We start from the raw sequence: 9,449 nt of genomic DNA, 5'->3' as shown, positions 1-9,449 counted from the left end.
CCAGCCATCTCATCCTCTGTCATCCCTTTCTCCTCCTGCCCCCAATCCCTCCCAGCATCAGGGTCTCTTCCAATGAGTCAACTCTTCGCATGAGGTGGCCAAAGTGTTGGAGTTTCAGCTTCAGCATCAGTCCTTCCAATGAAAACCCAGGACTGATATCCTTTAGGATGGACTGGTTGGATCTCCTTGAAGTCCAAGGGACTCTCAAGAGTCTTCTCCAACACTACAGTTCAAAAGCATCAATTTTTCGGCACTCAGCTTTCTTCACAGTCTAACTCTCACATCCATACATGACCACTGGAAAAACCATAGCCTTGACTAGACGGACCTTTGTTAGCAATGTAATGTCTCTGCTTTTTAATATGCTATCTAGGTTGGTCATAACTTTCCTTCCAAGGAGTAAGCATCTTTTAATTTCATGGCTGCAATCACCATCTGCAGTGATTTACATGTCAAGTATACTTTAAAAATTAGAAAACAAGTTTTGGAGATGATATTTAGAAATTGCAACCCTTGTGCCATTTGTAGAAATGTAGAATACTTCAACTGGTGTGCAAAACACCATCATTGAAAGATCTTTTTTGACCACCACCTATAGTAATGGAAGTTAAAAAAAAAAATAGGACCTAATTAAACTTACAAGTTTTGGCACAGCAAAGCCATAAATGAGATGAAAAGACAACTCTCAGAATGGGAGACTATATTTGCAAATGAAGTGACCAACAAGAGATTAATCTCCAAAATATACAAACAGCTCATGCAGCTGAATATCAAGAAAACAAATAAGCCAATCAAAAAATGGGTAGAAGACCTAAACAAACATTTCTCCAAAGAAGACACATAGATGAGCAACAAAGATGTGAAAAGATGCAAATGCTCAACATCACTGATTATTCAAGAAAGCAAAACTACAATGAAGTACCACCTCACATTGGTCAGAATAGACAACATTAAAAAATAAATGCTGGAGAGAGTGTAGATAAAAGGGAACACTTTTGCACTGTTTGTGGGAATATAAATTGATACAGCCAATATGGAGAATTGTGTGGATGTTTCTCAAAAACCATCACAATATTTTAACTGGAGGAGTTATTTATTTTAACTGGAGAAGTAATTATCCTCCAGTTAAAATAAGTTAATTGAAAAAATTAGAACTTCCTGCTCTGTGGTGACCCAGATGGCTGGGATGGGGGTTGTGTGAGAAGGGTTCAAGAGGGAGAGGATATATGTATACATATAGCTGATTCACTTCATTGCACAGTAGAAACTAAAAGAATATTATAAAGCAATTGTACTCCCAATTTAAAAAGAAATTATGGTAGTTCCTTGAAAAATTAAAGCTAGAATTACCATAAATCCCAGCAATGTCATGTCTGGGTATGCACCTAAAATAATTGAAGAGAACACCTTGAAGATTTCTATATTCATACCCATAGTATAATTTTGTTTGTTGTTTTAATAAAGATGGAAATTTATTTCTCACAGTCCTGGAGGCAGGGATGCCCAAGATCAAGGTGACAGTATATTTGAGTCTGGTGAGGTCAGTTTTATGATTCATAGATATCTGTCTTCTTGCTGTGCCCTCATATGGCTGAAAAGAAATGGAGCTAGTTGGAAAATAATTAATTTACAATGTTGTAATAGTTTCAGGTGAACAGCAAAGAGATTCAGAGGTTAGAGAGCATCATTGCCTCTATTGACATGAATTTAAGCATATTCCAGGAGATAGTAGAGGACAGAGGAGCCTGTCCCCAGTGGAATGCTACACTCCATGGGGCCACAAAGTGTTGAATATGACTTATCTACTGAACAACAACAATATATATCAGATTTTTTTTTTTACCTTCTCTTTCATTATAGTGCCGGGAGCCAGCACATGAGATCCCACCCACGACAAGGTCATGAGGAGAAGGCCTGACAAGCAAGGCAGATCAGGACTTCAGGAATTTCGAAAAGTTGCCCTGGCGCTCACCTTAAAGATGATCTCTGTCTTTCTGATGCTTGCTATATTAGACTACTCCCTAATTTCTGTGACACAGGTAGAAGGCCTTCCCTGATCTCTCTCCAAACAGAATCAACTTAGAACTTTAATCAACATGTCCCCCGGACGGTGGTATCCTATAAGATTATCCAGGATGAAAGGAGTGTTTCAATTTAGACCCCATTGCTGGCATTCTAGCCTGCTTGGCAAATGCGTATTAATGTAACAAAAATATTATTTTAAAAGTGGTTAGGATTGTTCATTTTAACCAGGAATGCTAAACAGGGGCTGCCTCACCGGAGCTGCAGAGTCTTTGTGTTGTAAACCTTTTAGATAAATTCAACTAATAACTTCTGCAAAAGGACTAACCTTTGTGTTCATTAAAGAATAGATTACAGGAAAACAGCTTTGCATTCACCTAGGTCATAAAATGTCAATAGGCCCCGAGGCCAGAAGATAATGTATAAGGCACTCACAAAGAAGTTACTGTAAACATCCTGGTTTCCTGAGGGGCAAGATGATGTAATGTTAAACTTTCTTCCCCTAAAAATGTACTAACTTAGAATATAAAAGCTACAGTAAAAAATAAAGATTTGCCAGACTCTGCCAGACCCTGCAAACACCCCCGTCTGGTCATTCATTCTGTCTCTCTCTCTCTCTCTCTCTCTCTCTCTCTCTCCCTCGCAGACTTGGCCCTATCAAGGCTGGTCTCACGTCTCTCTCTCGCCAACGCCGTTCATCCTGATGGTACCCCTGGATCCTGCCGAGGCTGGACCCCAGCATTATAGGTTATTACAAGATGTTGAGTATAGCTCCCTGTGCTATATTGTAGGTTCTTGTTAGGTGTCTATTTTTTATATGGTAGTGTGTATATTTTAATCCCAAACTCTTAATTAGTCCCTCTCCCCCTTCTCCTTTATTGGCAATAAGCTGTTTCTCTGTGTGAGTCTATTTATGTTTTGTGAATAAGTTCATTGGTATGATATTTTAAATTCCACATATAACTGATAGCATATGATATTTGGCTTTCTCTTTCTGGATCACTTCACTTACTTGTGAAAATCACTAAGGCCATTCATGTTGCTTCAAATGGCATTCTTTCATTATTTTTTATAGCTGAGTAATATTCCTTTGTGTATATATACCACATCTTCTTTATCTACTCATTTGTCAATAGACACTTAAGTTGCTTCCATGTCTAGGCTATCATAAATAGTGCTGTCAATGAACACTGGGGTGCATGTATCTTTTCGAACTGTAGCTTTCTCCAGATACATGCCCAGGAGTGAGATTGCAGAATTACATGGTGGCTCTAGTTTTAATTTTCAAAGGAACCTCCATACTGTTCTCCATAGTGGCTGTACCAATTTACTTTTCCACCAACAGTGTAGGAGGATTCCTTTTGTTCCACAGCCTATCCAGCATTTATATTTTTTTGATGATGACCAGGTATGAGGGGATAATTTATTGTAGTTTTGATTTGCATTTCTCTAATAATTAGCAATATTAAGCATCATTTTATGTGATATTTTGCCATCTGTATGTCTTCTTTGGAGAAATATCTATTCAGGTTTTCTGCCCAGTTTTTGATTGGGTTACTTGTTTTGGTGATATTGAGCTATAAGAGCCATTTGTATATTTTGGAGCTTAATCCCTTGTTGGTCACATCATTTTTAAATATTTTCTCCCATTTCATAATTTCTTTATGGTTTCTTTTGCTGAGCAAAAGTGTTTAAGTTTAACTAGGTCCCATTTGTTTGTTTTTATTTCCATTACTCTAGGAGAAAGATCAAAAAATGATATTGCTATAATTTATGTCAAAGAGTTTTCTGCCTATGTTTTCCTCCAGGTGTTCTATAATACCAGATCTTATACTTAGGTCTTTAATTCATTTTGAGTTTATTTTTATTTATAGTGTTAAAGGATGTTCTAGTTTCTTTTACATGTAGCTGTCCAGTTTCCCCAGCACCAGGTATTGAGACAACTGTCTTTACTTCACTGTATATTCTTGCCTCCTTTGTCATAAATTAATTGATCATAGGTATATAGGTTTATTTCTGGGCTTTTTTCCTGTTCCATTGATCTATACTTCTCTTTTTGTGCCAGTACTATTCTGTACCATGAAATGACATTTTTTAAGTCCTGAGACATAAAAACTCTTAACCAAGAATTTTATATCTGGCAAAAATTTTCTCAAAATATGGAGGAGAAATTAAGACATTCACAGATAAACAAATTCAGCCTGAAATGAAAGGACATTAACAATAAACTGAAATCAAATGAGAGCGGAAAGAACCCTACTTGAACTAAATACATAAGTAAATATAAAAGCAAAGGCAAACAGCTTCATCAAGAGAACACTCTGGTCATAGGAAACGCCCTTTTCCAAAAACTCATGAGACAACTCTAAACATGGAAATCACCAGGTGTTCAATACTAAAATCAGGTTGATTATATTCTTTGCAGCCAAACATGCAGAAACAAGACCTGGAGCTGAGTGTGGCTCAGATCATCAGGTTCTTATTGCATAATTCAAGCTTAAATTGAAGAAAGTAGGGAAAATCACTAGGCCACTCAGGTATGACCTAAATCAAAACCCTTATGATTATACAGTGGAAGTGATGAATAGATTTAAAGGATTAGATCTGGTAGATAGAGTGCCTGAAGAACTATGGATGGAGGTTCATATCATTGTACAAGAGGCAGTGGCCAAAAATATCCCAAGGAATAGCTGAGGAAAGGAAAAAAAATGAAATGCAAGGGAGAAAGCAAAAGATGTATCTAAGTGTATTCAGAATTCCAGACAATAGCAAGGAGAGATAAGCAGGCTTTCTTACATAAACAATGAAAATAAACAGAGGAAAACAGTAGAATGGGAAATAATAGAAATCCTGCAATAAATTGGAGATATTAAGAAAATATTTCATGCAAGGATGAGCATGACAAAGGATAGAAACAGTAAGGACTTAACAGAAGCAGAAGAGATTAAGAAGAGGTGGCAAGAATACACAGAACTATACAAGGAAGGTCTTAAAGACCTGGATAATCACGATGGTGTTGTCATTCACCAAGAGCCAGACATCCTGGAGTGTGAAGTCAACTGGGGCTTAAGAAGTATTATTATGAACAAAGCTAGTGTAGGTGATGGAAATCCTACTGAGCTATTTAAAATCTAAAAAATGATCTTGTTAAAAGTGCTATACTCCATATGCCAACAAATTTTGAAAACTCCCCAGTGGCCACAGAACTGGAAAAGGTCAATTTTCATCCCAATCCCAAAGAAGGGCAGTGCCAAGAATGTTTCATCTACTGTACAGTTGTGCTTATTTCACATGCTTGCAAGGTTATGGTCAAAATCCATCAAACTAGGCTTCAGTAATACATGAACTGAAAACTTTCAGATGGACAAGTGATGTTTGAAGAGGCAGAGGAACCAGAGATCAAATTGCCAACATTCGTTGTATCATGGAGAAAGTAAGGGAGTTCCAGAAAAACTTCTACTTCAACTTCATTGACGATGCTAAAGCCTTTGACTATGTGGATCACAGTGAACTGTGGAAAATTCTTAAAGAGATAGGAGTAGCAGACCACCTTATCTGTCTCCTGAGAAAACTGTATGTGGGTCAAGAAGCAACAGTTAGAACTGGACATGGAACAAGGAACTGGTTCAAAATTGGGAAAGAAGTACGACAAGGCTGAATATTGTCATTCTGCAAGATGATGCTGTGAAAGTGCTGCATTCAACATGCCAGCAAATTTGGAAAACTCAGCAGTGGCCACAGGACTAGAAAAGGTCTGTTTTCATTCCAATCTCCAAGAAAGGCAATGCCAAAGAATGTTCAAGCTATCACACAATTGCACTCATCTCACATGCTAGCAAAGTAATGCTCAAAATTCTCCAAGCTGGACTTCAAGAGTACATGAACCAAGAACTTCCAGATGTTCATTCTGGATTTAGAAAAGGCAGAGGAACCAGAGATCAAATTGCCAACATTCGTTGGATCATAGTAAAAGCAAGAGAATTCCAGAAAAATATCTATTCTGCTTCATTGACTATGCTAAAGCCTTTGACTGTGTGGATGGCAGCAAACTGTGGAAAATTCTTCAAGAGATAGGAATACCAGACCACATTACAAGTCATCTGAGAAATCTATATGCAGGTCAAGAAGCAGCCGTTAGAACCAGACATGAAACAACAGACTGGTTCCAAATTGGGAAAGGACTACATCAAGGCTGTATACTGTCACCCAGCTTATTTAACTTACATGCAGAGGACATCATGCGAAATAATGGCAGGCTAGATGAAGTACATCATGCTGGGTTGGATGAAGCACAAGCTGGAATCAAGATTGTTGGGAGAAATATCGACAAACTCAGCAAAGAGGAAATAAAGAGCCTCTTGATTAAAGTGAAACAGGAGAGTGAAAAAACTGGCCTAACACTCAACATTGAGAAAACTAAGATCATGGAATCCAGTCCCATCACTTCATGGCAAATAGTTGGGGAAACAATGGAAACAGTTACAACTTTTTTGGCTCCAAAATCACTGCAGATGATGTCCACAGCCATGAAATTAAAAGACGCTTGCTCCTTGGAAGAAAAGCTATGACCAATCTAGACAGCATATTAAAAAGCTGAGACATTACCTTGCCGACAAAGGTCTGTGTAGTCAAAGCTATGGTTTTTCCAGTAGTCATGTATGAATGTGAGCTGGGCCATAAAGAAAGCTGAGCACCAAAGAATTGATGCTTTTGAACTGTGGTTTTGGAGAAGACTGTTTAGAATACTTTGGACTGCAAGGAGATAAACCAGTCAATCTTAAGGGAAATCAGTCCTGAATATTCATTGGAAGGACTGATGCTGAAGCTCTAATACTTTGGCCACCTGATAAGAAGAACTGATACATTGGAAAAGACTCTGATGCTGGGAAAGATTGAAGGCAGGAGGAGAAGGGGATGACAGAGCATGAAATGGTTAGATGGCATCACCAACTTGATGGGCATGAGTTTGAGCAAGCTCTGGGTGTTAGTGATGGACAGGGAAGCCTGGCATACTGCTGTCCATGGGGTCACAGAGAGTCGGACATGACTGAGTGACTGAACTGAACAGAGTACTACATGAAAAATGCTGGCTGGGTGAATCACAAAATGGAATCAAGATTGCCAGGAGAAATATAAACAACCTCAGATATGCAGATGATACCTCTATAATGCCAGAAAGGGAAGAGGAACTAAAGAATCTCTTGATAATGGTGAAAGTGGAGAGTTAGAAATTCGACTTGATACTCAACATTCAGCATTTTAGAATCAAGGCATCCAGGCCCATCACTTCATGGCAAATAGCAGGGGGAAAAGTGGAAGCAGTGACAGATTTTATTTTCTTGGACTCCAAAATCACTGTGGATGGTGACTGTAGCCATGAAATTAAAAGACACTTGCTCCTTGAAAGGAAAGCTATGACAAATATAGACAATTCTTTAAAAACAGAGATATAGCTTTGCTGACAAAAGCCTGTGTAGTGAAATCTATGATGTTTCCATTAGTCATGTAGGGATGTGAATTTTGAAACATATAGAAGGTTGTGCATACATGCTAAGTCGCTTCAATTGTGTCTGACTGTTTGTGATCCCTTGGCTTGTAGCCCACCAGGCTCCTCTGTCCACACAGATTCTCCAGGCAAGAATATTGGAAAGGATTGCCATGGCCTCCTCTAGGGCATCTTCCCAACCCAGGGATTGAACCCATGTCTCTTATATTTCCTGCATTGGTAGGTGGTTTCTTTACCCATTGAGCCATCCGGGAAGCCCAAAGAAGGCTGAACACCCAAGAATTTATGCCTTCAAATTGTGGTGCTGGAGAAGACTCTTGAGAGTCCTTTGGAATGCAAGGAGATCAAATCAGTCTTAAAGGAAATCAGCGCTGAATATTCATTGGAAGGACTGTTGCTGAAGCTGAAGCACTGATAATTAAGCGACCTGATAATCTGAAGAGCCGACTCATTGGAAAAGATGCTGGGAATGATTGAAGGCAATTGGGGAAGGGGACAGCAGAGGATGAGATGGTTAGAAAGCATCCCACACTCAATGGACATGAATTTGAGAAAACTCTGGGAGATAGTGGAGAACAGAGGAGCCTAGTGTGTTACAGTCCACTTGATCGCAAAGAATTTGACACAACTTAGTGCTATAGTTTTCCCAGTGGTCATGAAAACTCTGGGAGATAGTGGAGAACAGAGGAGCCTAGTGTGTTACAGTCCACTTGATCACAAAGAATTTGACACAACTTAGTGCTATAGTTTTCCCAGTGGTCATGAAAACTCTGGGAGATAGTGGAGAACAGAGGAGCCTAGTGTGTTACAGTCCACTTGATCACAAAGAATTTGACACAACTTAGTGCTATAGTTTTTCCAGTGGTCATGTATGGATGTGAGAGTTGGACTGTGAAGAAAGCTGAGTGCCGAAAAATTGATGCTTTTGAACTGTGGTGTTGGAGAAGACTCTTGAGAGCCCCTTGGACTGCAAGGAGATCCAACCAGTCCATCCCAAAGGAGATCAGTCCTGGGTGTTCATTGGAAGGACTGATGCTGAAGCTGAAACTTCAATACTTTGGCCACCTCATGCGAAGAGTTGACTCATTGGAAAAGACCCTGATGCTGGGAGGGATTGGGGGCAGGAGGAGAAGGGGACGACAGAGGATGAGATGGCTGGATGGCATCACCGACTCAATGGACATGAGTTTGGGTAAATTCCAGGAGTTTGTGATGGACAGGGAGGCCTGGAGTGCTGTGATTCATGGGGTCTCAAAGAGTCAGACACGACTGAGCAACTGAACTGAACTGAACTGAGTGACTGACAAGAAGAAGAAATAGAATGGAATCATTCTTTTTTGGTTTGTTACTCCACTTTTTGATTCCCATATAATTTGAAAGAGAAATGTAAAACAAAAATAATTATTAATTCATAATAATGGATACACCATATATTAATACAAAGATGTAATTTGGGACAAGATCAACATACAGAGGGTGGAGATACACAGGGGAAGGTTTGTAGACAAGAGTGTTACCAATTTAGGATGTTACCTGTCATCCTCACGGGAACAACTAAAAAAATTAACTAAAATAAATCCAGAAAGAAAATGAAAGCAGAATAAAGTGGTAAAAAAAAATAAATATCATTTAAACAAATAGAACACTCTACTACAGGAGTTGACACATGATAAAGATATCAGACATATAGAAAGCATAAACAAGTAGCAAAATGGTAAAAGTGATTCCCTCGAAATCATTATCACTTTAAATGGTCACTAAAAGACAGATTGCCTTGAGGGGGTGGGTTGTTCAAATATATGATGCTTACATGAGAGTCACTTTCAGTTGAAAGCCACAAATTGGTTGGAAATAAAAGGATGGAACAAGAGATTCCATGTAATAAGAAACCAAAGGAGAGATTGGAGTGTAATAGCAATAA

The sequence above is a fragment of the Cervus elaphus genome, chromosome X (genome assembly GCF_910594005.1).
Source record: "Cervus elaphus chromosome X, mCerEla1.1, whole genome shotgun sequence".
NCBI classification, from domain to species: Eukaryota; Metazoa; Chordata; class Mammalia; order Artiodactyla; family Cervidae; genus Cervus; species Cervus elaphus.
The sequence above is the reverse complement of the archived record's forward strand: the minus strand, read 5'-3'. Positions refer to the sequence as shown.